This window comes from Balaenoptera borealis (assembly GCF_965194805.1).
Source record: "Balaenoptera borealis genome assembly, chromosome: 12".
Lineage (NCBI taxonomy): Eukaryota > Metazoa > Chordata > Mammalia > Artiodactyla > Balaenopteridae > Balaenoptera > Balaenoptera borealis.
The window spans coordinates 70,312,877-70,340,843 of record NC_138869.1 but is presented as its reverse complement, the minus strand read 5'-3'; the positions used below and the strand labels follow the sequence as shown (position 1 = coordinate 70,340,843).

Sequence of the window (27,967 nt, the reverse complement as noted above, 5' to 3'; positions counted from 1 at the left end):
CTCAAGTGCGCACGGAACATTCTCCAAGATAGATCACATCTTGGGTCACAAATCAAGCCTCAGTAAATTTAAGAAAATTGAAATCATATCAAGCATCTTTTCTGACCACAACGCTATGAGATTAGAAATGAATTACAGGGAAAAAAACGTAAAAAGGACAAACACATGGAGGCTAAACAATACGTTACTAAATAACCAAGAGATCACTGAAGAAATCAAAGAGGAAATCAAAAAATACCTAGAGACAAATGACAATGAAAACACGACGACCCAAAACCTATGGGATGCAGCAAAAGCAGTTCTAAGAGGGAAGTTTATAGCTATACAAGCCTACCTAAAGAAACAAGAAAAAGCTCAAGTAAACAATCTAACCTTACACTTAAAGAAACTAGAGAAAGAAGAACAAACAAAACCCAAAGTTAGCAGAAGGAAAGAAATCATAAAGATCAGAGCAGAAATAAATGAAATAGAAACAAAGAAAACAATAGCAAAGATCAATAAAACTAAAAGTTGGTTCTTTGAGAAGATAAACAAAATTGATAAGCCATTAGCCAGACTCAGCAAGAAAAAGAGGGAGAGGACTCAAATCAATAAAATCAGAAATGAAAAAGGAGAAGTTACAACAGACACCGCAGAAATACAAAGCATCCTAAGAGACTACTACAAGCAACTTTATGCCAATAAAATGGACAACCTGGAAGAAATGGACAAATTCTTAGAAAGGTATAACCTTCCAAGACTGAACCAGGAAGAAATAGAAAATATGAACAGACCAATCACAAGTAATGAAATTGAAACTGTGATTAAAAATCTTCCAACAAACAAAAGTCCAGGACCAGATGGCTTCACAGGTGAATTCTATCAAACATTTAGAGAAGAGCTAACACCCATCCTTCTCAAACTCTTCCAAAAAATTGCAGAGGAAGGAACACTCCCAAACTCATTCTATGAGGCCACCATCACCCTGATACCAAAACCAGACAAAGACACTACAAAAAAAGAAAATTACAGACCAATATCACTGATGAATATAGATGCAAAAATCCTCAACAAAATACTAGCAAACAGAATCCAACAACACATTAAAAGGATCATACACCACGATCAAGTGGGATTTATCCCAGGGATGCAAGGATTCTTCAATATACGCAAATCAATCAATGTGATACACCATATTAACAAATTGAAGAATAAAAACCATATGATCATCTCAATAGATGCAGAAAAAGCTTTTGACAAAATTCAACACCCATTTCTGATAAAAACTCTCCAGAAAGTGGGCATAGAGGGAACCTACCTCAACATAATAAAGGCCATATATGACAAACCCACAGCAAACATCATTCTCAATGGTGAAAAACTGAAAGCATTTCCTCTAAGATCAGGAACGAGACAAGGATGTCCACTCTCACCACTATTATTCAACATAGTTTTGGAACTCCTAGCCATGGCAATCAGAGAAGAAAAAGAAATAAAAGGAATACAAATTGGAAAAGAAGAAGTAAAACTGTCACTGTTTGCGGATGACATGATACTATACATAGGGAATCCTAAAACTGCCACCAGAAAACTGCTAGAGTTAATCAATGAATATGGTAAAGTTGCAGGATACAAAATTAATGCACAGAAATCTCTTGCATTCCTATACACTAATGATGAAAAATCTGAAAGAGAAATTATGGAAACACTCCCATTTACCATTGCAACAAAAAGAATAAAATACCTAGGAATAAACCTACCTAGGGAGACAAAAGACCTGTATGCAGAAAACTATAAGACACTGATGAAAGAAATTAAAGATGATACCAACAGATGGAGAGATATACCATGTTCTTGGATTGGAAGAATCAACATTGTGAAAATGAGTATACTACCCAAAGCAATCTACAGATTCAATGCAATCCCTATCAAATTACCAATGGCATTTTTTACGGAGCTAGAACAAATCATCTTAAAATTTGTATGGAGACACAAAAGACCCCGAATAGGCAAAGCAGTCTTGAGGCAAAAAAATGGAGCTGGAGGAATCAGACTCCCTGACCTCAGACTATACTACAAAGCTACAGTAATTAAGACAATATGGTACTGGCACAAAAACAGAAACATAGATCAATGGAACAAGATAGAAAGCCCAGACATTAACCCACGCACCTATGGTCAACTAATCTATGACAAAGGAGGCAAAGATATACAATGGAGAAAAGACAGTCTCTTCAATAAGTGGTGCTGGGAAAACTGGACAGCTACATGTAAAAGAATGAAATTAGAATACTCCCTAACACCATACACAAAAATAAACTCAAAATGGATTAGAGACCTAAATATAAGACTGGACACTATAAAACTCTTAGAGGAAAACATAGGAAGAACACTCTTTGACATAAATCACAGCAAGATCTTTTTTGATCCACCTCCTAGAGTAATGGAAATAAAAACAAAAATAAACAAGTGGGACCTAATGAAACTTCAAAGCTTTTGCACAGCAAAGGAAACCATAAACAAGACGAAAAGACAACCCTCAGAATGGGAGAAAATATTTGCAAATGAATCAACGGACAAAGGATTAATCTCCAAAATATATAAACAGCTCATTCAGCTCAATATCAAAGAAACAAACACCCCAATCCAAAAATGGGCAGAAGACCTAAATAGACATTTCTCCAAAGAAGACATACAGATGGTCACGAAGCACATGAAAAGATGCTCAACATCACTAATTATTAGAGAAATGCAAATCAAAACTACAATGAGGTATCACCTCACCCCTGTTAGAATGGGCATCATCAGAAAATCTACAAACAACAAATGCTGGAGAGGGTGTGGTGAAAAGGGAACCCTCTTGCACTGTTGGTGGGAATGTAAATTGATACAGCCACTATGGAGAACAATATGGAGGTTCCTTAAAAAACTAAAAATAGAATTACCATATGACCCAGCAATCCCACTACTGGGCATATACCCAGAGAAAACCGTAATTCAAAAAGACACATGCATCCGAATGTTCATTGCAGCACTATTTACAATAGCCAGGTCATGGAAGCAACCTAAATGCCCATCGACAGACGAATGGATAAAGAAGTTGTGGTACATATATACAATGGAATATTACTCAGCCATAAAAAGGAACGAAATTGAGTCATTTGTTGAGACGTGGATGGATCTAGAGACTGTCATACAGAGTGAAGTAAGTCAGAAAGAGAAAAACAAATATCGTATGTTAATGCATGTATGCGGAACCTAGAAAAATGGTACAGATGAGCCAGTTTGCAGGGCAGAAGTTGAGACACAGATGTAGAGAATGGACATATGGACACCAAGGGGGGAAAACTGCGGTGGGGTGGAGATGGTGGGGTGCTGGATTGGGCGATTGGGATTGACATGTATACACTGATGTGTATAAAACTGATGCCTAATAAGAACCTGCAGTATAAAAAAACAAACAAAACAACTAATACTAAACTTTCATTGGGTTATTTGTATGGAAACATGTTAATATAAATGTTTCAGACATTACATGAAATTTCTAAAAATCTTATATTTGTATTTGTATGGAAATATGTATGGAAATATGTTAATATAAATGTTTCAGACATTACATGAAATTTCTAAAAATCATATTTGTATTTGTATGGAAATATGTATGGAAATATGTTAATATAAATGTTTCAGACATTAAAAAAAAAAAAAAAAGTGAAAGAAGCCAGATACAAAAGACGACATATTGTATGATTCCATTTATAGGAAATGTCCAAAATAGGGAAATCCACAGAGAAGGATAGTAGATTAGTGGTTGCCAGGGAATCAGTGAGGGGAAGATGGTATGAGGACTAAGTACTAATAGGTACAGGGTTTGTTTGGGGGTGATGGAAATGTTATGGAATTAGATAGTGGCAATGATTGTACAACACAGTAAATCTACCAAAAACCACTAAAGTGTATACTTTAAAGTGGTGAATTTTACATTATGGGAAGTATATTTCAATTTTACAATGCTACAGAAATACGCAGAATATAAAATAAAAGAGATTGATCACATTCTGCCTCGTAGCTCGGTGACTCAGAACGTTGGCCCTGTCCATGCCCTCCTGCCCTGCAAGGCTGCCTGTCCTGGCCTCCACCTCGGTGTGCCCTGCACTCTGGCTGCTCACCAGCCCTTCATCTCCCCCTTGACTCCCCACTTTCTGCCTCTTGGGCAAGGCCTGCTCCTGCCTCACTGGACCCACGCCTCTCCTGGTGGGTTCCCACCACCTACTCAGACCTACCCAAGACTGTCTGGAGGCTGAGACACCAGCCCCTGGAGTCACCCCAGAGGAGCTGCCCAGTGACCAGGACTGCGGTTACAAGTTTGTGTCAGCTGAGGGATACGGTTTCATATAGGAACTTAATTATAGCTCAGGAGTGGAGGAAGGGAGAGGAGCAGTGCAGGCTTCGAGGGGCCCCACAGGAAGCTACCCTGCTCTGCAGCCCAGCGGGTGGCTGCCAGGTCTCACCAGCACTGGGATCCACAGGAAAACAAGTATGATCCAGTGAGGAACACACAGCTTATGGAAATCATTCTGTTCAGAAGCATGAATTCCTGGCCCCGCCATGAAACACCAGCCTGCGTGCAGACCAGAGTAGCCCAGAAAAAAGCTGAGATGCCAAGTTTCACTCATCCTCAGGGCTCAGAGGCCTTCTCCTCACCTACAGCCAGAGACCCCACTTTATTCGGTAAGAAGTAAAGGGGAGGCATCGCTTGTTCCTCCCAGACCACCTCAGCTTCCATTTTCTCCCTGGCTCTGAGCTGTTTTTCTAGAATGGAATCTGAGCTGCCAATTCTGAGGATGCTGGGAACATCTTCCCCATGCCTGACTACATGCTCAGATCCCTACCTACTGGCCAGGGAGGGGCCATGGAGCAGCTGCTGGCACAGAGGTGTCAGTAGGGCATGGTGGCTGGGTCTGCCAGACCTGTCAAACCACCTGGCCTGGCCACGGCCAGGTAGGGAAAGCAGACCAGCAGAGGTTCATGGAAAGAGCAGGGCCTGGGTGGAGGAGCATATGCTGTCAAGACACAATTCCTTGTCCCCTATTTCCGGCCTATATCCAGGCCCCTTATATAATTTCCAGGCCTCCTCCTGGTCATCTTGGTCGCTGTCTCTGCAAGAAGGCCCCACAGCCACCTGCTATCCCCCCCAAACCTAACACCCAGTTTCTTCTCACTGCTTCAAGACAGAGCCAGGGACCTGGGCCCTCCTCTTAGTCACCCTTCCCAAGACCCCACCCCAGCTTAGGCACGACCTTTCCCATCTCCACTCTGTGTACCTTTTTTTCTGAGCTCCTGAGAGGTTTTTCTCTAAAAGCCATGAAAAGAAACCTTCAGACTGGAGGCAGTATCCTTTCCTGGGTTTGTATGGAAGGAAAAAAAAAGGCAGAGGGGTGGGTAGGGAGAGCAGATGGAAGACAGGTAGCGAGAAACATGGAAGGGGAGAGGCGGACACACACTTCATGCACCTCTCTGCCGTCCACCCTTTAAGAAACTACACCAAGAAATAACCAGATGGCTCTTCCCAAATGCCTCCCTTTGGGCAAAATGCCTTTCTTTGCTCACTCACAAAAGGCAAGGAAGGTCAGAGAGTAAACAGAGACATAATGAAACCACCTGAAAAATGGGAAAGGCAGGTCACAAAACTAAAAAATATACCATTTTTGAAAGAAAAAGAATAGGTATACACAGTCATAGTAAAATCTAAAAGAACACAGTCCTTGGCTTGTGAGATCGTTATCCACATTCTTCACCAAAAAATAATAATCAATTAATTGACAGATAAATGAATGAATGAACACAGATCAAAATTTATAGCAGTCGCTTATAGATGGCGTTGATTATGTATGATTTTTTTTTTTTTTTTTTGGCCATGCCATGTGGCTTGCGGGGTCTTAGTTTCCTGACCAGGGATTAAGCCCACGCCATGGCAGTGAAAGCGCCAAGTCCTAACCACTGGACTGCCAGGGAATTCCCTATGTATGACTTTTAAAATTTATTTTTTTAATTGAAGTATAGTTGATTTACAATATTGTACTAGTTTCGTGTGTACAGCACAATGATTCAGTATTTTTACAGATTATATTCCATTATAATTTATTACAAGATAATGGCTATAATTCCCCATGCTATACAATATACCCTTGTTGCTTATCTATTTTATACACAGTAGCTTGTATCTTTTAGTCCCATACCCCTGATTTGTCCTTTCTCCCTTCCTTCTTCCCTTTGGTAACTACAAATTTGTCTTCTATATCTGTGAGTCTGTTTCTGTTCTACATATACATTCATTTGTATTATTTTTCAGATTCCAAACATAAGTGATGTCACACAGTATCTGTCTTTCTCTGTCTGACTTATTTCACGAAGCATAAGATTCTCTAGGTCCATCCACATTGCTCCAAATGGAAGAATTTCATTCTTTTTTATGGCTGGGCAATATTCCATTGTAAATGTATACCATTCTTCTTAATGAATTTGTCTGTTGATGGGCACTTCCATGTTTTGGCTATTGCAAACGATGCTGCTATGAATATTGAGGTGCATGTATCTTTTTGAATTAGTGCTTTTGTCTTTTCTGGATATATTCCCAGGAGTGGAATTGCTGGATCATGTGGTAGTTCTATTTTTAGTTTTTTGAGGAACCTCCATACTGTTTTCCACAGTGGCTGCACCAATTTACACTCCCACCAACAGTGTAGGAAGATTCCCTTTTCTCCACCTCCTCTCCAACATTTGTTATTTGTAGACTTTTTAATGATAGTCATTCTGACAGGCATGAGGTGACATCTCATTGTAGTTTGATTTGCATTTCTCCAATAATCAGCGATGTTGAGCATCTTCTCATGTGCCTGTTGGCCATCTGTATGTCTTCTTTAGAAAAATGTCTATTCAGGTCTTCTGCCCATTTTTTGATTGGGTTGTTTGTTTGTTTTTTTTTTCCACTTTTCTTTTTTATAGCTACTTTATTTATTTATTTATTTATTTTATTTTTGGCTGTGTTGGGTCTTCGGTTCATGCGAGGGCTTTCTCTAGTTGAGGCAAGTGGGGGCCACTCTTCACCGCGGTGCGGGGACCGCTCTTCATCGCGGTGCGCGGGCCTTTCACTATCGCGGCCCCTCCCGTCGCGGGGCACAGGCTCCAGACGCGCAGGCTCAGTAGTTGTGGCCCACGGGCCCAGCTGCTCCGTGGCATGTGGGATCTTCCCAGACCAGGGCTCGAACCCGTGTCCCCTGCATTAGCAGGCAGATTCTCAACCACTGCGCCACCAGGGAAGCCCCGGGTTGTTTGTTTTTTGATATTGAGGTGCATGTGCTGTTTATATATTCTGACTATTAACCCTTGTCAGTCATATCATTTGCAAATACTTTCTCCCATTCCGTAGGTTATATTTTCGTTTTGTTGATGGTTTCCTCTGCTGTTTAATTAGGCCCTGTTTGTTTATTCTTGCTTTTATTATTTTTTGCCTTAGGAGACTATTCCAAAAACATACTGGTATGATTGACGTCAAAGCGTATTCTGCCTATGTTCTCTTCTATAAGTTTTACGATTTCAGGTCTTACATTTAGGTCTTTAAACCATTTTGAGTTTATTTTTGAATATGGTGTGAGTGAATGTTCTAATCTCATTGTTTTACATGTGGCTGTCCAGTTTTCCCAACACTACTTGTTGAAGAGATTGTCTTTGCTCCATTGTACATTCTTGCCTCCTTTGTCGTGGATTAATTGACCTCAGGTACCTGGGCGTATGACTTATTTTCTTCTCAGTGCTTATCTGTATTTTCCAATTGTCTATAATGAATAACCACTATTCATAAAATTAAAACATATTAAAATAAATTAAAAACCACACACAGGGAAATTCTTGTGCTCAAGTACCAGATCCACATCCCAGAAAAGAGAGTTTCCCAGATTTCCACAATCCTGGCACAGGGCCCCTGCGCCTACAGCTGGGCGGAGGAGAGGCCATAACCGCCCCCAGAGCCCAGGCAAGGCCCCCACTGAGATGTCCCTTATGCCTACCTCTTCTGATTCCCAATACCTTCTCTGCATCCCAACCCCTGCCTCCAGTGAGGAAGTGGGAGCAGAAATAAATACAGCTCTCCAAAAATAACCCAGGGATGACAAGGTACAAGAAAGGAGAAAAATGTAATGCCACTGCTGGTTTCAGCCCAGTAAGTCCTGCTGGTCTAGGTAGGGCCCGTCTGAACAGGACAGGTGCCAAGAGCCCCGACTCTCCTACTGCCTCTGCTCACAGCCTGCGGATGCCTACTTGCACCCATTCGTACATGCCTGGAAAGCCCAGGCTAAGGGGACATGAGCAGGGAGAGCAGAGTCACTGAATTGAGAAGAACAAGGGCTCCAAAGGGCTCAACCCCAGCTCCGTCATTTGTCAGCTGTGTGACTTGAGCAAATTGTTCAACTCTGATCCTATACCTCCTCATCCAATACCCACATCTTGCAGGCTGGTGTGAGGGCGAGTGAGCTCCTCCATGGGGTAATGCCTGGCCCAACGGAGAATGTGAATAAAGGCAATTTCCCTTCCCCCCTTCTCTCCATATGTGCACACCTGGGCCATCTTCTCTTTCTCCTCTCCCTTCACCAGGCTGGAAGCGGGCTGATTAATCACTTGGAGCAGTGATTGTTTTCTGCTCCTACAAGTCCCTCCCACCCTACATGCCTGGCCCACCAGTTGGCTGGTTATTTCTTACGGTTCTAGGGGGTTTGCTCACTGCCTTGGAGCAGATCCAGGGAGCCACTAAGCACAGTCATTCTCAGGGCCTCCTCTGCCCCCTGACCTGGAATGAGGCTCTGCAGGGGGTCCCAAAGCCTGCCAACACTTTGCTTCTGCCCAGCGGCCAATAAGAGACTCCGCTGTGCTTGAAAGCAGGGAGTGTTCTCTGAAGCCAACATTAGTCTGGCCAGTCAAGCAGGTACTTTCGAAGCTGGAAGAACTGGATTTGGCCAGCCACCCCTTTGTGGGGAGGCCCTGCTGTATGGCGATCAAAGAAGCGGGCTTCACTCACCTGGGTTCAAATCTTAGCTCTGCCACTTACTAGCTGTGCAGCTTCAGGCGACTTTCCTAACCAGTCTGAGCCTTAGCATTCTCATCTGTGGAAGGGGTACGATGATTCCTACCTCTCAGGGTGTGTGGATTAAACAAAGTGATGCATGTAAAGTGATTAGCACAGTGCATTCAACACATGAGAGCCATATTCTACTCAGCTACTGGTGTCTACTGACTTCTGCAGGGGATGGAAAGGGGATTAGATACAGGTGAGCCCAGCTCCTGAAGAAGCCACAGTCTGATGTCGGAGGCTAGCATGCAGGCAGTAACTACACCATAATATACCACGGCAGGTGCCAAGCCAGAGGTGTGAGAAGGGAGCCTTACTAGACCCCCAGTGGAGGAAGCAGGGAGAAGGAGGCAATTGAGAAAAACTGCCAAAGCCAAAACTCTCAGTTGTCTCCACTGAGCTTCAACCAAAGGGAGGGGCAACAACTGGGAAGGGGTCCTAGAGGGAACACGTCAGCTTTCTGACTGTTCCCCATGAAACAACTTCCCAGATGGCTCTGGGGTAGGCTAGTGCCAGGGCCACTCTGTGGGAAAAGGGCCACTCAGGCTGGCCATCTAGCCACCCTTCCATCCAACAAGTGCTTGGTGAGCCTCTCTGCACAAGGTACTTGCCCCTCAAGGAGCCAGTTTCTAGGGAGAAGAACTTTGATGGTGGCTAATGAACACCCCTCAGGACTGAGGACGTGACTGTGCAAGGCAGGCTGCTCCCCTGTGACTCAGCAAGGTCTCTGACTCATAGAGAACACTGGATGGATGGACTGGTTCTTTCTCAAGACGGAAGCAGGAAGCAGAAAGGAAGGCAAGGTTTAGGCTTCAGTCCACAGAGAGGAAGCAGCACATGGGCAGAAGCCCTGGGAGAGCTGGAACCAGCTCATGAGAGGTACCCCCTGGCTATCTATAAGGTGCCAGGTTGGGGATACAAAAGTGAGTCCAAAACACAGGGTCCTGGTAGTGCAGAGGACGAGGCCACCCTAGGCTTGCCAGGGACAGAGGCAGGCCTGGGCCTGAGTGCAGATATGCTTACTGGATCAGGGAATGGGCTAGAAAACAGACAAAATATTTTTCTAAAAGGTGACACACTGCAAGGATTATGAAAGGCAAACTGTAAGTAGGTGCTGTAAATACACTGGGGTGTTAAGAGGCCAAAAAGAAGTCACAGCAATCACACACTATAATAGAATATAAGCAGGGCTAGATTAATACAATGTTGATTGGATGCAGTCTGCAGTTTGGGAATTTATTTACCTAGTGATTTTCACTTGGGAGATCGAAATTATTATTGGTCATTTTGTTTATTACCAAAGATTTTTCATGTTTTCAATGACAATCTATTTGGTGCCATTATTTAAAACAAGCTCTGGACAGAGTCACCTAGGACTAACTATAAAATTGGAGACATAGGCATGGAGGATTTAATCCATGGAGACAATCTGTACCTGGCCCCTAGATGACAATGAAGCTGACAAAGTGTCATTTTGGAAGCTTGCCAGAGCACCTGAACTGTCATGGGGTCACTATCCAGGGAGAGTGGCTTTTCAAGCTGGACTTACTTGACCTTTTGGAATCTGTTTCTTAGAAATCCCAGCCATACTGTGAGGACCTAGAAGAGCAAGAGTCCTGAGGTTTGGAAGGGTCACTCCCAGGAATGAGAGAATCAGTGGCTCAGGGACGTGGGGGGCCTATGAATGCTGGGAGCCTAGGTGACGGCCACAAACGTGCAGTGGCACCGGTTCACGTGCTCCTCCTTTCTCGGGCAGTCCCCAGGCACCTGGCTGAGTGTAGGGATGAAGGCAAGCTGTGGTGCTGCTCCGGGCAGGGAAGGGCAGGGAGACGAGGGGGCTGTTAAGAAAGCATTTTAGGTGGGCAACGGTGGGCGCCACACTGGGTAGACGGTGGGAGGGGGGCGGGGGCAGCCTCGAGGCCTGGAGATCCTCATGGGGCTGAGGAGGAGGGGGAGGGAAGTGAGGACCCCCAGAAACCACCCCAGAGCTGTCTTTCTAGGCACACAGCTCCATACCTGCACTGACAGTGGAACTGCTTTTATTATCAGAAAAAGGAGGGTGCTTTTTTTCCCCTCTTCTAATGTTTTAAGCTGCCTATGTTTACCTGCTGATACCCCATAGGTACCACGTGACAAATATTCTACAGAAAGGGATTGATGAACACAAACATAAAGGCAGAAGGGTGGTGAGAGGAGGGAGGGAAGGAGGGAGAGGGGAAGGAAGAAAGGAAGCAAGGGAGGGAGGGAGGGAGGGAAGAAGGAAGGATGGGCCATGTAGAGAGATTTTACAGCATTTCAGGGTCAATGGCGATCTGGTCCCCAATCACGTTTCTGACCTCATCTCCCATTCTCTTCCTCCCTCACTGCTCCAGCCACCTGACTTCCTGACTCTTCCTCCAACACACCAGCCATGTTCCTGCCTCAGGGCCTTTGCACTTGCTTTCCCTCTGCCTCTAAGATTCTTCCCACACATGGCTCAATCTCCTCTTTCAGCTCAAATATAACCTTCTCAGCGAGGCCTTCCTCAAGCCCTCTATTTAAAACTGCAACTGGACTTCCCTGGTGGCGCAGTGGTTAAGAACCCGCCTGCCAATGTAGGGGACACAGGTTCGAGCCCGGGTCCAGAAAGATCCCACGTGCCGCGGAGCAACTAAGCCCGTGCGCCGCAACTACTGAAGCCCACGCGCCTAGAGCCCGTGCTCCGCAACGAGAGAAGCCACCGCAATGAGAAACCCGTGCACCGCAACGAAGAGCAGCCCCCGCTCACCACAACTAGAGAAAGCCCGTGCGCAGCAACGAAGACCCAACGCAGCCAAAAGTAAATGAAAATAACTAAATAAAAATTTTTATAAATAAATAAATAAATAAAACTGCCATGACCTCTTTCCTACTTTATTTTTCCACACAGCATTTCTCACCATCTGACATGCTATTTACTTAATTCTGGTTCCCTCCCCTTTCCCCAGCACAACTACCATGAGAGCAGATCTGTTTATCTGCTTTGTTCATTCCTGCATCCCTAGTGCCTAGAACAGAGCCTAGCATGTAGGAAGTACCCAATAAATAGCCACTGAATGAATGGAAGGAAGGAGAGTGGAGAGAAAGATGGAGTTGGAGTCAGATTTAAGCTAATCCTGGATCCTCAACAATCTGAAAGAAACTATTACCATCTGAGTGAAGGTGTGGGGGAGTTCCAAAAGCAAGGAGCAGATGCTATCTGAGCCTTCTCTTTTGCTCCCGAGAACTCCCGAAAAGGTTCCCCCAGAGAGCATATTGTCTTAAATATTAGTTTGCAGAAAGTCTGGACCTAGAATCTCCAACATAGCCATGAAAGGGATGCTCTAAGACTGCCTTAAAATAAGAACAAGGATCAGCCAAGTCACCACCTGTGCTTGGAGGCGGATGACCCCTGTAGTAGTTTCCTGTTGCCACTGTAACAAATTACCACAAACTTAGTGGCTTAAAACAAAACATTTATCCCCTTAGAATTCTGAAGGTCAAAATCCAAAATTAGTTTCACTGGACCAAAATCAAGGTATTGGCAGGGCCGCACTTCCTCCAGAGGTTCTAGGGGAGCATTTGTTTCCTTGCCTTTTCCAGCGTACAGAGCTGCATTCCTTGCATTCCTTGGCCTCTTCCCCCATCTTCAGAGCCAGAAGATCTTGCTGCAGTAGCCACTCTGCCTTCTTCTGTATCAGATCTCCCTTTGCCTCCCTCTTCAAAGGGCAATTGTGATTGCACTTAGGGCCCACTAGGATAATCCAGGATAATCTTCCCACCTCAAGTTCCTTAACTTAGTTGCATCTGCAAAGTCCATTTTGCCATACAAGGCAGCATCCACAGGGCCCAGGGCTTACGGCCTGGATATCTTTGGGGGCCATTACCCAGTCCACCACCATGAAAGACAGGAGCCAAGAGTCTGGGAGAAACACAGTTCAGACCTCTGGTCCACTGGAAAGAAGAGTCAGATCGGGAGCCTTGGCAAGGTCCTGGGCCAGAGTCTTTCTTTTGCTGTAACTAGGGAGCAGGGAGTTATTTTCATGCAACTGAGCATTTTGGTCCTTGGAAGGCCTCCTTAGAAGAGAAGGGTAGTTTTCTCTTCTCCAACCTGATGTCCCCAATGGACCACTCAGAAATCCATCCCGGGATGCACATGCTGAGGGTCAAGGGGAACCCAGCAGGATCTCTGGACTGTCCTGAAGGCTTTTAAGGAGGGGAAGCTGCAAAGAAATGGTGTGGGTCAGACAAACAAGCTCGGTTTCAGGGATGGCAGGTAAGCTTTTTCCCATGAGACCTGCCTGGGGTGGAGGGTTCTGAGAACCCATCTGGGTTGCCTGCTTGTTTGGAAAAAGGGATGATCAGTGAGCTCTGGGTTCTGGCAAGTTCAAGGACAGCCTGTTTGTGAGGCGAGTGGGCCCGCAGACGACTGTGTCTGCAGGGCAGCCTGCCTGGCTCCTGCTGCCACCAGGAGAGCAAAGCTGGCTTGTACTTCCATCAGAGCGGTGACCAAGAAACTCCACGCCGCTGAGGTCACAATTCTTGGATGAGGGAAGTGCCAAAAGCAGTGACAAGGATCAAAGAGTTACAGCAGATTACAAATGAAAGAAACGAAAATCTGTTTTTAGGTACCTATCAATATAATAATATAGAAATGAACTTAAACATGAGGTAGTTTCCCCATAACACCTGGGAGCCTCTCCCTTCAGGATCCTCCCCATGGGAGAACTCTTTCGAAGCTGCGTGGCTATGAGCTGTGGATAATTCAGTGATGGTCTCGGGAGAGCTGCTGAGATGACGCCAAGGCCCGGGAGAAGTCAGGCTTGGCAGACGGGACTTGAAAGAAAAAGAAGGGCCACGCACTGCCTGGAACCCCAGGAACTGTTGAGCAGCAGATGAAGACTCCCCGTGCTCAGGCTGGGCTTCCAGTACCATGGCCCGGTGTCAACCAGGGAGGGCACCAGTGCAGGAAGGCACTTCCTCCTGAGCTCAGCACCCCAGAGCCTCGGCTCCGTGAAACCAGCACTTACCGAGGTGCCTAGATCTCTAAGTCACGACCCCACTCACTGAGCGCTAAGAGTCACACCCAGGTCTGCCCAACAGCAATGCAGCTCCTGCGCTTCCCCAGGCATCTTCTCAGACAGAAAGAGTCACAGAGACAAGGCAGGAGCACGAGGTGCTAAAACCCGGCAGGCAGGGCCCCGGGAACCGCAGGAGCAGCCAGCCGCACGCTAAGGCTGGAGACCCGCGGAGAGCAGAGGCTTTGCTGGGTCTCAAGCAGCTCCTCCAGCCTCATCTTCCATCACTCTTTTTGCTGTTTTCCCCCTCGACCCCCTTCTTTCCTCCTCTTTATCCCTCTCCCCACCATCCTCTCATTTGTCCCCTTCTTTCTTCTCACTCTTCTCCTCACTTCCTCATGGTCTATGATACTGAAACTGAAGTGTTTTTGAAACACTGTCAGTGGTGTTACATGAAGCTTTATTTTTCCTACTTTTTATTTGATAAATTATGATTGACTTTTTAATGTGTCTTGACAATAAAACCTAAATTTAGTTGCCTTTTTTTTTTTTTTAACTTTGGGTTTATTTATTTATTTATTTATGGCTGTGTTGGGTCTTCGTTTCTGTGCAAGGGCTTTCTCTAGTTGCAGCAAGTGGGGGCCACTCTTCATCACGGTGCGCGGGCCTCTCATTATTGCGGCCTCTCTTGTTGCGGAGCACAGGCTCCAGACACGCAGGCTCAGTAATTGTGGCTCACGGGCCTAGGTGCTCCACGGCATGTGGGATCTTCCCAGACCAGGGCTCGAACCCGTGTCCCCTGCATTGGCAGGCAGATTCTCAACCACTGCGCCACCAGGGAAGCCCCTAGTTGCCTTTTAATTTTTGTGAGCCCTTTTATTTTTGTGAGCCCTCTGGTGTATTGGCATCCCTAAATAACGCGTGTGTGTGTGCGTGTGTGTGTCACTCCACCCATGCTCTGGGTACTTAATCAGTGTGGCTGACAGCTCAAAATCAATTAATTTTAACAGCAACCAGAGGAACTCAGATTATATATGAGGAAGAATTTCCTCATACTTAGACTACTGCAGTAATCTCCTACCTAACCTCTCTACCTTCATTCTTTCTCCATTTAATCCACCTTTTTGCACTATTAACATAATCACTCCTTGCTCTAAAACCATCAATGGCTACCCACTGCCCAAAGAACACAGAGTACAAATTCCCTCACCTGGCATTAAATGGCTTCTATCAACCTACTAGGAATTTCCTAACAGTGGTTTCCAGGAATGGAAATTGTGAGAAAACACTTTTCTCCTGAAAGTATCCATATACAGGCCAGGTTATCTCACATAAGGGATGCTAAAAAGAAGTAGTAGCTGGTCTCCAAGGAGGCCTCTCTCCCTCCCAGTGAACCGTGCCTCTTGTTGTTCATACCCTTGTGTAGCCCTCTCCTGAATCTGAGCCGGTCCTATGACCAAGAAAACACAAAGTGACATTGTGTGACTTCCAAGATGAGGTCATAAGAAACCTTGCTATCCATGCCTGGATCTCTCAATACACCCCCTCTTGGGATATTTCTGCTCAGAACAGCTGCCATGCTGTGAGAGGCACAAGGCACATGGAGAGGCCACATGTAGGCACCCTAGTCAACAGCCAGCATCAGTGCCAGCCATTTGAGGGAGCCAGTGTGGACATCCAGCCCAGCTGAGCCTTCAGATGACTCCTGCCCTGGCCTCCACTTGACTACAACAACATGAGAGACCCCAAGTGAGAACTGCTCAGCTGAGCCCAGTCAACCCACAGAATCATGAAAAATAATAAAGTGCCAATTCCACTTAAGAATGTCCTAGATGAGCCAATAAAAACTAACTTTATTAAATCATGACCCTTGAGTACATGTCTTTTATTTTTATTTTATTTATTTATTTTTTTTAGGCCATGCCACACAGCATGCGGGATCTTAGTTTCCCAACCAGGGATTGAACCTGTGCCCCCTGCAGTGGAAGCCCAGAGTCTTAACCACTGGACCACCAGGGAAGTCCCCGGAGTACATGTCTTTTAAATATCCTATGTAACAAAACAGGAGTTCCATGATTGTTTCAAGAAAAAGCAATTGTGCAATTGTTTGAGTTGCAAGCTAAACTAGCCACGTTTTTTCATGAAACACCATTTTTACTTGAAAGAAAAGAATAACAGACAAATAAATTATGATTACTTAGATCGGGTATTTGACAAACTTTCTCTTGAAAATGAATGAAGTGAGACTGTCAGTTCAAGAAAAGAAACTGACAGTATGTTACCAACAATAAAAATCAAGCTTTCAAGAGAAAATTCAAATTATGGAAAACTTGTATCCACCACTGTGAGCTCCACAGCTTCCCAATACTTGAAGGCTTTTCTGATGAGATCAGTGGTCTTAATATGATTTACTGACATTGTAAAATGAAGCATGTCAACATTTTAGATCTATATAACTCAGTAAACCAATTATTTCTCAATGACCAATTAAAAGTAAAAGATCCATTCAAAGTGCAAGATGGGCCAATGGATTATAATGCCACAAAGTATGAAAAGTTTGTTGGTAAGATTTCAGACTCCACATTCCAACTAACCTTTAAGAAACTACCACTCATCCAGTTTTGGTATAGTAACAAAGAAGAATATCCACAATTATCTGCAAAAGCTATTAAAATATCCCTCTCCTTCTCAATTACATATCTGTGTGCAGCCAGATTTTCTTCATATCCTTCAGCTAAAACAATGTACTTCAAGAGACTGAACACAGAAACAGTTATGAGAATCCAGTTCTCTTCTATTAAACCAGACATTAGTAAAAATGTAAAACAGTGTCACTCCTCTCAACATTTTTGTTTTGGAAAATAGCTATTTTTCATTAAAAATGTCATTTATGATAAATGTAATGGATTTATTATTATATCAAATGAATTCATAAATTTGTAATTTTTAAAACTGCCTCAGTTTTAATTTCTAATACAGTAAACAAAAGTTCTTGAGGTCCTTAACAATCTTTTTTTAATAGTTTTTTTAAACAAATTTATTTTATTTATTTATTTATTTTTGGCTGCGTTGGGTCTTTGTTGCCGCATGCGGGCTTTCTCTAGTTGCGGGGAGCGGGGGCTACTCTTTGTTGCGGTGCGCGGGCTTCTCATTGCGGTGGCTTCTCTTGCTGTAGAACATGGGCTTTAGGTGTGCAGGCTCAGTAGTTGTGACTCTCGGGCTCTAGAGCACAGGCTCAGTAGTTGTGGCGCACGGGCTTTGTTGCTCCACGGCATGTGGCACCTTCCCGGACCAGGGCTCGAACCCGTATCCCCTGCATTGGCAGGCGGATGCTTAACCACTGTGCCTCCAGGGAAGCCCGCTTAACAATTTTTAAGAGCATAAAGTTGACTTCAAAATAAACCAGCTTTCTTTCAAGGTGGCCAATCTGACACCCAGTTTCTTCAGGGACAAAGCCAATCCTCAGGGATGACTTGCTCCTATAAATGAGTATCCTTGTACAGCACCATGTTTTTAGTACCCACTGAGTCTCTAATGTCTAAAAAATCTTTCTGTGCATATGTCTTCTCTCACCAACTAGGTTCCACTTACTTGGGCCATGGGGACAGCCAAGGACTACGTCTGAAACCATCTGTCACAGCACCTGGCCCACAGAAGTGCCTCAGATGGGAAAGACTAAGATGACAACACCAGTTTTTTGAGATTAACACTGAAAAAATCTGATAAAGCTATAGCCTCATCTTTGCCAGTGGAAACTAAGAAAGAAAACTTCTAGCTGGGGCTGGGAGCTCAAAGCTAAGGGATGAACTGGACAACCAACCCTGGACATGGACATAGGTGCCACTGTGGCTAGCTGCTGCTCAAACAAATGACAAAGCGAATCGAGTCAACGCAGCAGCTCTCCCTGCTAAGGGGGAACTTCTCTCTCGTCTCCTCTCAGAGAACCTCAGAAGCCTCCCAAACCCTCCTTCTTCCGCCTTCACATTTCCTTCAGAGGAAAGGACTTGGTATGGGTTTGAGAACAGGAGGGGCCCCCGCCTCAGGCCTTCCTGCAAGATCCACAAACAACCCGACCCCCGCAGACTGACAGACACATGGGCTCAGCACCCTGTTTGGCAACAGGAAAACTCACGGGGTGTTAAAGGCAGAGAAAGGGAAGTGAAGCCCATAAACAGCCAGTAGAACCACTGAGCTTCAGAGACTAAAGCAAATCAGAGAGGAGCCCCACGTTTCCCCTGGCCCCCAGCAGGGACCCCACCATGGCCTGGCTTCCCAGATAGTTGGGACAACGAAAATCAAATTCCCTGGAGTGCCCCTTCTGAGAGTTTACAAAACCTGCCAGGCATCCTGAGAGCAAACAGGGAAACAGCAATGCAAAGCACAGAGCATTGTTCTGACTCTCGTGAGGACCCAATATCCCAGCAGAGATGGAAGAAACAATTCCGTGTATCATGCCCAGCTCTCTCTCATACATGCCAGCAAACTACAGACCCAGGAGACAGGGACAGAATCTGGTTTTTCACTATCATCATTTTCCAAGTGCCTAGTAATGTACCTGGCACATAGCAGGCACTCAAAAATGTTTGTTACACAAATGAAAGAAAATAATGGACACTACCTTTGAGGCCTGGCACCTGAATAATATGGGCAGAGAAGAAAGTTTGTACATTTATTCATTCAACAAATACTTAGCATCTCCTCTGTGCCAGACACTGTCCTAGACACAACAGGAAACAAAATAAGTCCCCGCCATTATGGAGTCTATGTTTTAGTGGGTGTAAAGGTGAAAATCTTAATGCTCCTCAAAAAAAACCACATAAGCCATAGATTCAATAATTATTTAATAAGTGCCCACTATGTGCAAGTACCAGATGCAGTGACAGGCTCCTGGGATCTGGGACTCAGCGCTAGTGAAACCATTTCATCTGAGATGTGTCCGTCAGTTGTCAGAGGCCCCTGGGTAAGGAAAATGGGATTACCTCTTTGGTGCATCTGTCCTCATCTGTCGGTGAACAGAAGCCACTGTGTGAGTACCACGTGCATACCCCAAAACACCACACAACGCTGTGGGATAGAAAGAAACCCAACAACTTTAGCTGAGAGGCACCAGGGGTCAGAAAAGCAGCTCTGATACACTATAATTAAACATCAGGGCTCAGAGAGTGCTCCTAAGGCAAGCTGGCTCCTCCTCTGTCCCTCACCCCCACCCCCCCCACCCCCCAGAGATGTTGTGATTCTGAGCCTGAGTCAGCAAATATTTCCCAACCCTGGAAGTAGTCTGCTCATTTCCAAGTAAGCAGACACCGGCTTTGCTGATTCTATCAGCGTGGGGCAGGAGGAGCTGGCAAGGTGAAGAAGAAGCCGGAGCCCAACACCCCCCCACAGGTGGCAGCTCCTAAATGGAGACGCCCTGAGTCATGCTTGTTCTTTGACCAAAGCCCAGTGGAGACGGCACTGGAGTCACATCCTAATCACCAGCCTCTGAGCTGTGAAGGCCAAGAACCATATGCCTAGGAAGAAGACCCACGTATGTGAAACCTGATACAAGGGGCCATTTCCTACCTGCCAGGCTCAAGCAAGTGCCTAGCTCTCCTGACACCACAGAACTCAGCTGCAAGTAGCTCCTCCCTCTGGATCCAAAGGCACAGAGGAGGGCCTGTAGTTTAGCTTCCCAGTCCGCAGGTAACACCCTAGGAGGTGGGCCTCTGTATTTGGTGACAGAATACAGCTGAAACCTTTAGAAGCGACAGGGCCAGCCCCTCCTGAGAGAAGCTGCGCCATCCCAGGACATGCCAGGAGCCACAGGCCCTGAGGACAGTTTGCACAACAGCCAGGACATCTGCATTCTATCCAAAGAAGAGGCCTACCAGCTTCCCAGGCTAGCGCCCAACAATGGTTGTCCTTTCACCAGGCCCAGGGGGATGGGGTCTGAGGGACCACAGGTGAGGCTGGAAGGCTGAGTGAGGGCAATTCTTCCTGAGTGGGTGGAGGCACACAACAAAGAAGGAGGAAAGCAAGGAGAAAGGCAGCCAAACAAACGAGCGGTTCATTAAACTAAGGAGTTAATGGGCTACACCATCTGTAGGATAATGTCAGGGGCCTGTCTGCCCACCTTTGAAAAAGAGAGGCAGGCCGACCCAAGCTCTGCAAAAGTCACCGAATGGGCACTTGGTAATTGATGATCATGACTACCCACGGGGAAGATGACGTGGTGGACAAACTGCAGAAGCTATCTGGCCAGAGCTTCTGGTGCCCAAGCTGCTCCCCAAGGACTGGTCCTTACGTCCTCTCAAGCCCTTCTCACCTGCTGCCTCAGTAGAGAACACTATCAATGGGTAAGCAGACAGAGGAGTAGCAAACGGCTCAAAAGAGTCAGGTACAGTCCTGGGGAGCCACAGGCTGGACTAAATTACCACCAAATACACAACCCCAACTTCATCAGAATGACCCATTAAAGCCCCAAAGGGATGTTTTCCATTGGAACAAGGAACCCCTTTTGGTCCAGTCTGCCCTACTCCCCCCACCACCCAAGTGCTGCTTAGGAGAGGGCTCAAAGGGTTAGTGGAGAGGGCACTGGCTCAGCCATCCACGACCCTACTCCTTTCACAGAAAAGGGTCTGTGCACAAGAGGGTTCCAAAACTTTAAAGTCTGGTCTGGCTGTTTCAGTTGGCTCTCTACCACAGTTCCTGAAGGCTGCCAATTCTGTGTCCAATTCTGGCTCAAAGACAGAGAGCACGATCCTCAAAAGAGGAGACCTAGAAACCCGGAGCCCGGTGAAACAACAGGCCTTCATTTCTGAACTGAGAGTGGGTCACGCTTTCAGAATCCTCCAAAATCAGATTGGGCAGAAACAGAGGATATGTTATTTCCTGAAGATCTCTCTAGGGGACCAACACCAAATAAAGGAGCTCAAATTGAACGCATCTGTAAAGAACTTTCAGCCTGGCAAGAAGGTTAAAGATCCAGACGCACCGTGAAGGTGGTGGGTTCTCTAGCCGCAGAGAGGATGATCCCTCTCTGTGACTGGAAGCAACTCAAGTTCCTGACACCATCTTCCTAATGCAGCCCCACAACCTGTCCAGGCAGATACTGACTGGCTACTCCTGGGCAAAGGGAACAGGACTTCAGTGTCAGCCTCTCTCTCTTAGAGCCACAGGAAATGAAGCTCCCAAGGAAAACAGAGGGAGAAGAACCTTCAAGAGAACCTGCTCAGTGATCGACATCAGAAGCCCCAGACACATTCAGAGATGCGTGAGGGAAAAATCAGCAGGTGGTTCGAGCCACCAATAACAAAAGGGACAGATACCTGCCAGCCCCAGGGCTATCAGGCTGGCAATCTATTTCAAAACTCAAACAGGAAAAAAAATGTTCTGGAGCCAGTACAGAGGAAAAGGTTGAGGACCACAGGCATTCTCTGGGGCATAGATTCTGGAGACTTCTCTTAGCTCTCTGGGATAGGACATAGGGTGGAGGGTGGGAATCAGGGCAGAGATAGGCTGGGGTATCATGGTTTAAATGTGTACAGTACATCCAGAGTGTAAAGCCACAAAGCCCTGTTTCCTGGAAGGGGAAAAGAGTTGGATGAGGCCTCCAGCTACCCCTGGCATACACCCAATTCAGCGGCTGGTCTCTCCTCAAAGGTTCCTGGAAGTCAACAGACCCATAAAGGGGAAGTACTAAAGCTGAGATGGGAAGAATGGTCTACAAATTGGACATTATCCCTGATGCAACACCCCAGTAAATTCTCCCACACAAACATTACCTGCTATTTACCTCAGACATTCAGCGCCTTACTTCAATCAGGGGCTGAACACCCACACGCCCACTCCACGGGTATCTCAACTGCGGGTCATGGGAAAGCAAAGTAGTGTCTGCAGCTAATGCTTCTCCCAGAAGCAGAGGCAAGGAACTGGGAAGGAAGGGGAGGTGGATGACAGGAATGCAGAGGACATGGCTGATTGGAAAGAAATCAGAGAGTGGGGCAAAAACAGGGCTTCTGGGGGGAACCTGGGTAGGAGGGGCTTAGGTAGACAGGGATTGCAGGCACGGGCTGCAAAAGCCCAGTAACATCGCGAGGAAGATGATGCGGAGGGGTGATACTGAGAGGGGCCAGGCAACGGGGGAAGGAGAGGACAGGGATGGGAAAAGAGAGAGAAGACACAGGGCAAGGATGGGAGGACGAAGACAGGAGACAAGGATAACGAGGGGGACAGAGAAGATCTCCAAGGAGACCCTGGGTAGAGAGGGCAATGAATTTGGGGACACCAGAAAAGATATGAAAGAAGAGATCAGAGGCAAGGGTGGGTAGTGGGAGAGGACCTAGAGCCTGAGATCGGGCTCTCAGAACACAGAAGTGGGAGGAGACGGAGACACGAGGCCCAAAAGGGGGCACAGAGTCTGGGGGTTGGGGGGAGGCCCGTGGTTCGGGCTCAAATATTGATGGGCGTCCAAAGGCTGGGGGCGCAGGGGAAGCGGGGCGGGGTGCCAGGAGAGCAACGGACGACCGCGACCCGCCCGGGCCAGAGCGACAGGAAGCGGCAGCCGCTCGGTCCGCCGACCCCTGCGACTCTCCCCACTCCACTCCCCGCCGGGCCTTCCGCCCCAGCCGCGTTGCCCGCCTCAGCCCGGGCCCGCGGCTTCCCTCCGCTGCTTGCCTACCCGCTTCCCCGGACCCGGAATGACCTGTGCTAGCTGCCCTCCGCGCCACCGCCGCCGTCCCGCAGGCTCCGTAAGATCCTCCGGCTCCTGCCAAAACTTTTCCCATTAATCCCCAGATCCGCGGCGGCCGCGGCGGCCGCGGCGTCACACGCTGCGCGGCCTGGCCCCGCCCCCGCCAGAGTGACGTCACCCCGCAGCCCCGCCCCACCCCTCCCCTCTCTCCACGCCCCCTTCCGCCCCGGTTGCGGCCAATCACCGCGCCTCCTGGAGTCGCCCCTGATTCTGCCACTCCGCCCACCAGCACGCTGCCCCGGGCCCGCCTGCAGCGCCCTCTGGTGCGGGACGAGGGCGCGGCAGCTCAAGGAGGAGCTGAGGAGGAAGCTCCAGGGCCAGTGAAGCAAATCTGGCAAGTATCACAAAAGAGAATTTAAAGCTGGAAGGGAACTTAGAGATCATCTCGTACAGTCTCCTCAAACTTCCAGTGAAGAAACAGTCCCAGAAAAGGTGCGTGACTTGCAGTGAGAAGCAACGCTGAGGCTAGAACCTGGATATCCAAATTCCACTGGAGAAGACTGTACTCCCTGTAATTTTCACAAAAGGGCTTTGCTCCCTCAAGAGGCTTCTGCAACTAGAAATTTATGGTTTTGGATTTCTTACCTATCTTCCTATTTATCTAATACACTTGCCCACCTAAATGGGGAGCACCCTCCTTACTGTTGTAGAAAATTCTGTTCTCGCTTCTTAACCCAGGTCTTTAGGACCTGGAGGGGACGTGTTATCCCAACCTTCAGATATACCATGAAAAGGTACCCAGCAGCTGGGGGGCAGTATGGGAGAAGAAGATGGGTTTGCCATCTGGCAATGAACAAAACTTGACTCTATAGGTGTATGATCAATGGGTAACTTCCTCCTTTCCAACATCTTTAAAATAAAGATTACCTCTCCCCCTCTCTTACACTCCTAGATATCTGGATAGTAGAACTATGAGTGCTTTTTTTTTTTTCTTTCTGCTTCTCTTTTTTTTTCTACTTTTTGAAATGAATGTGCAGTACTTTTTTTTTTTTTTTTTTGCTGCAGCATGTGTGGATCTTAATTCCCCTACCAGGGACCGTAACCCCTGCAGTGACAGAGTCCTAACTACTGGACCGACAGGGAATTCCCTGCGCAGTACTTTTGTAATTCAGATGTCAACCTCCTTGCCTCTGAGATGGAAGAAAGAATGGGTTGTGGAAGTCAAAGCCATCCCTAAGATTTCTGCAAATTTCTCGGGGATTTATATTCTCCTAAATCTCTCTGCCTCCAGGCTCCAGCTTCTGCCAGGCTGTTGCAGTCACACAGTTCAGAAATGTAGAGGTGAAACTCAGCCCTTCCTGAGGACTGCCCACACTTCTTCCCACACAAAACATTCATGGGTATAGATGTTATGATGCTGTGGGCCCTGGGGAAGGGTCACGTGATGCATTGCAAACAGTTTAAACTCACACAGCTGACATTTTTTAAAAGTCCTTTCTGCACTGGCGGCGTTGAGGTTTTCTGACTGTCTGTTCACTCCTTAGAGCCTGGTCTTTTCCCAAATTACTACCTCTCCTCCTTGCCCCACCATTCTCTCCTCTATCCCATTCTCTCCAGAGAGAAAACAAATCCTTCCCGCTTTCCAGGCACATCTCTTCATTGCTAGAGTTCCTGCCAACACTCATGCCCTGGAGATTTCACTTTCTCCCCCCTAAAAGTCTCATTTCCCCTAATAAAGACAGCTCCTTCCCTAAAGGAAATTCTGGGAGCACTGTTAAAATACTACATTTTTCAGCTCATTTCATTTTCATATTAAAAGGATATATAAAAATATATACATATATTTTAAACTTAAATCAGTTAGTTTCTGTTACTTGAATCTAAAACAGACTAACATAGCTTCCCCAAGTCTTCATTTTGACTAGAGTTGCCCACAGGCACAGCTCACAGTGGGAAAAGTTGGTCCCTGCCAAGCCTCTGCAACCCTTTTCAGACCAGCCAGAGAGCTCAGCTACCAAAACCTGCTCGGATGCCCAATTACAGTGTAACTGAACAATAACCTACAGTGTGGAATAAGGCTAGACCTGCTTTGAATTAGATCCGGTCTCCTCCACAGCCATTTCAAGCTCCAGCCAGCAGGTGGAGGCCTCCTTAGCCTCCTGAAAACGGCCTCCTCAGTGTTCCTCTTCCTCCCCCTCTCACCTACAGCACGGGCCAGAGAGGCAACTTTCAGCTGGCACCTCTTCGGCCTGGGTAGACACTGGGCTTGAGGAAGAGGCGCCTTGCATATCCTGGCAACAGTTTGCAACAAACCACTTACATTCCAGCCAGTTGCCCGACCTCCCCAACCCTCAGGGGTGACCTGAGGCCACAGTGGCTGTATTTTCCACATGGCCCCCAGAGTTTATAGGTATCTCTGAAGGCATCAGAGATTGGATACACTCTCCTTTGTCCAGGATGTTTGTAAGGACAAAGGAGTTCTTTTCTAACCCTGGAATTAAAAGACTGCAAAATATCTTCTTCTGCCCCCAATAATGTCCCACCAGACTGACAGCTTCTCATGCCAGTCCCGATGTGGATTCAGGGTGATCTTCCTTTCACTGTCATACTGCAACCAGCAACACCACCTGTGTCCCATCATAGAATGTTAAAAAACCTGGAATGGACCCCATTTACAGATGAGGAAACCAAGACTTAGGAATTGGCTTGCCACCTCAAGTTTAAACACTACCTGGCTTCCAAGAATGTCTCTAATCAGGCCTCATTCTACCTCATAGTTAGTAGTCCTCAAAAATTTTGCCCCGCTACCCCTAAAAGAATATATAAGAACTAATGCAGCTCCTTGTACATTTTTAAGGTGACATCTAATATATTTCATATTAGTTTAAAACTTAGTAGTTGCAGAGTATGGATGTTATTTCTACTATTTTATAAACATTAATATTTTAATATAAAACTACTATATTACCCTTTTAAATGTATTGACTAAGACTCAGCACACATAGCAATTTGATGCTAACCATCATCCATCTTAAAAATACAGGAACAGGGCTTCCCTGGTGGCGCAGTGGTTAAGAATCCACCTGCCAATGCAGGGGACACGGGTGTGAGCCCTGGTCCAGGAAGATCCCACATGCCGCGGAGCAACTAAGCCCGAGTGCCACAACTATTGAGCCTGCGTGCTGCAACTACTGAAGCCCACGTGCCTAGAGCCTGTGCTCCGCAACAAGAGAAGACACCACAATGAGAAGCCCACGCACCGCAACGAAGACTAGCCCCTGCTCGCCGCAACTAGAGAAACCCCACGCACAACAACGAAAACCCAGTGCAGCCAAAGATAAATAAATAAAAATAAATAAATAAATGTATTAAAAAATACATGAACAAATAGATAAACCTACTAATAGACCTACTGTATAGCACAGGGAACTATATTCAATATCTTGTAATAGCCTAAATAATGGTAAATAATCTGAAAAAGAATATATATAACTGAATCACTTTGCTGTACACCTGAAAGTAATACAACATTGTAAATTAATTATACTTCAATTTTTTTTTAAATTTTCATTTATTTATTTTTGGCTGCATTGGGTCTTCGTTGCTGCGCGCGGGCTTTCTCTAGTTGTGGTGAGCGGGGGCTACCCTTCCTTGCGGTGTGCGGGCTTCTCATAGCGGTGGCTTCTCTTGTTGCGGAGCACGGGTTCTAGGTGCACAGGCTTCAGTAGTTGTGGCACACGGGCTTAGTTGCTCCGCAGCATGTGGGATCTTCCCCGACCAGGGCTCGCACCCGTGACCCTGCACTGGCAGGCAGATTCTTAACCACTGAGCCACCAGGGAAGCCCCTCCTTCCAGGTTTTGGAAGCAAAGATTTGGAAACCTGCTGACTTGAAAACGAAAGGAATTTTTTGTCTAACTTTTGAGCCATTCACTTTCTCAGCACCCATAGTCCTACACTAGCATTTCGAATCGTTGCTATGTTTAGTGTTTCAGGAATTTGACCCCTCTGGATTGTCCACTCCTAAAAGATACTGGATGCGTGAGTGGTGAACCTTGCTTGCCACTGCAAGTAGAGGAGGTGGAACTGTGAAGGAAGAAAGCAGTTTTGGTAAAGAGAACACTTGGAAGTTGAGGATCTGTGAATTGATTTTCTTAAAACTCCTCATACCTTAGAGATACCCCACTCCAATTAGAGAACCCTTGATCTTCCCATTCAATATCCAGAATCCAGACTTCTTGTGCCCATAAAAGTGCTATGCTTCTTTCTATCAATACTTGCATTGTTCCCATGTTCTCTACTCTCCTTCCCTTTTAATAAGGGAATTCCCTGTCGGTCCAGTGGTTAGGACTCAGTGCTATCACTGCCAGGGCCCGAGTTCAATCCCTGGTTGGGGAACTAGGATCCTGCAAGCCGCATGGCCAAAAAAAAAAAAAAAAAGTTTTTAAGGGCCATATCAAATCCCACCTCATACCTAACACTTCCTTTTTTCTGAATTCCTACCACACTTAGAATTTGAACCTTACTTTCCATCCCTGAAATGTGCATCATGTTATCCTGGCAGCTTCATGACACTTTAAATAGACTGTAGTGAAGTTCATTGCAGTAGAGTTTGGTGTACTTGCAAAAGACATGAACTTTGATACCAGATAACATATAAGCTCCAGGAGGGCAGGGATTCTGTTCATTTTGTTCTGTGCCATATAGCCAGCACCTAGCCCCATACCTGGCTTATAATAAAAGCTTATTAAATAATTTGTTAAATAGGACTTCCCTGGTGGTCCAGTTGTTAAGACTCCCGGCTTCCACTGCAGGGGGCGCGGGTTTAATCTCTGGTCAGGGAAATAGGATCCACATGTCGTGCAGCCAAAAAAAAAAAAAAAAAATTTGTTGAATAAAGGAATGGCGTTGAGTTGGAATCTCAGCTACTTCATCACTTTTAAGCTGGGTGACACCCAGTCACTCATATTAGAATTTATTCATTCATGAATTTATTCAACAAACATTTGCTGCATGCCTACTAAGAGTATAGCATTGTTCTAGGCACTGGGGACATAAGTTGAAGAAAATATGTCCCTGCCCTCAAGGATCTCAAGCATCTAGTTATGGAGGCTGTTACATGAAGTAAGATGGAAAGAACAGCCAGTGTGCAGGCTCAGAAGAAGAAAAAGGAGGGAGCTGCT

At 46.2% G+C, this 27,967-nt stretch overlaps 1 protein-coding gene across 5 annotated transcripts in view; it reads right to left on the bottom strand.

Annotated features, from left to right (window-relative positions):
• PPARD (peroxisome proliferator activated receptor delta) overlaps positions 1 to 22,959 on the bottom strand; it is an 82,901-nt gene extending 59,942 nt beyond the window's left edge. For 2 of the 5 annotated variants that reach the window (XM_082345099.1, XM_082345098.1), the window contains exons 1-2: positions 22,799 to 22,959; positions 19,095 to 19,179 (exon numbers count right to left, since the gene is read on the bottom strand). The gene's annotated coding sequence lies outside the window, so the exon portion shown is untranslated. Of the gene's footprint in view, positions 1 to 19,094; positions 19,180 to 21,889; positions 22,026 to 22,798 lie in introns of all 5 variants that reach the window. The other 3 variants (XM_082345101.1, XM_082345100.1, XM_082345102.1) reach the window with 3 other exon arrangements.
• Between the last annotated feature and the right edge of the window lie 5,008 nt (positions 22,960 to 27,967).